The sequence below is a fragment of the Tupaia chinensis genome, unplaced genomic scaffold (assembly GCF_000334495.1).
Source record: "Tupaia chinensis unplaced genomic scaffold, TupChi_1.0 Scaffold000052_1, whole genome shotgun sequence".
In the NCBI taxonomy this organism is placed as follows: Eukaryota; Metazoa; Chordata; class Mammalia; order Scandentia; family Tupaiidae; genus Tupaia; species Tupaia belangeri.
The window spans coordinates 5197987-5198914 of record NW_006159510.1 but is presented as its reverse complement, the minus strand read 5'-3'; the positions used below and the strand labels follow the sequence as shown (position 1 = coordinate 5198914).

Sequence of the window (928 nt, the reverse complement as noted above, 5' to 3'; positions counted from 1 at the left end):
TAAAGCAAACACAGTATTAGAATACCACAGCAAATAACCGTGTGTTATGGAGAAAGGTACAGAGAGGACCTAATGCAGATTGGGGGCTCAGGAAGATCCTTTTGGAAAGTGACATTTGAGCAGATAGCTGGAGTTGGAGTTGGAAAGATTTAAATAGTGTTTATTTGACAGGTGTACCTTCTAGACCTATTCAAGCACCACCTATTTCTAAATTCCAGCTTAGAGACCAACTATGAAAGCAGGTTGATGAACTGGATGACAATCCCAGCATTTCTAGGACGCTCTTTTGCCAATGATGTTCAGGTACCCATGTCCAATGAGAATGGGAGGAAGCAGTTTTGGTTAGCAGGGCTTCTTCCCAAACTCCTAGCAGAGAAAGGTCATTAGGGACATCATGAAATCTATCAAAGTATGCTAATCTCTGAGACTTTCTTAACCCGGATAGCGTGTCCGGTTAACTCTAGAACTTCTGACCAAATGATAACCTACTTCTTACACAAATCCGTAGTGTCCTTGCCAGATTGATAAGGGGAGGTCCTGTTCGTTCTAAAGTCTTCCTAGCTTATTTTTGCAATTCTTTCTGACGACAGGATTAAAGATATTGGACCATCTTACCAATTTTGTGAATGTAGGAATTAAAACTTCCCAAAGACTTTGCAATCCGGGACCACGCCAGCCGCGGAACAGGTTCACTGCAGCCCACACAGGCGCTGACCAGGGATGGCCCGAGCCTAACAATGCTACCCTCGTGGCTCGCTCGCGGTGCGCACCGCGCTGGGCTCGAGCGCGCCTGCACGTACGTCGCTTTCACGTGTGTATTGCTATGGAGTGCATATGTGGATACACAAGAATATGCTGAAACAAATCTTGGATAGAGGCGGCGAAGTCGGGACAGACGGAAGGTAGGAGCCGGCGTGCACGAGCTCCG

At 46.8% G+C, this 928-nt stretch overlaps 1 protein-coding gene across 8 annotated transcripts in view; it reads left to right on the top strand.

Moving 5' to 3' along the window:
- The first annotated feature begins 751 nt into the window (after positions 1–751).
- ZMYND11 (zinc finger MYND-type containing 11) overlaps positions 752–928 on the top strand; it is a 132428-nt gene continuing 132251 nt past the window's right edge. For 2 of the 8 annotated variants that reach the window (XM_027775421.1, XM_006141345.3), the window contains exon 1: positions 752–902. The gene's annotated coding sequence lies outside the window, so the exon portion shown is untranslated. The remainder of the gene's footprint in view (positions 903–928) is intronic. The other 6 variants (XM_006141349.3, XM_006141346.3, XM_006141344.3 and 3 more) reach the window with 5 other exon arrangements.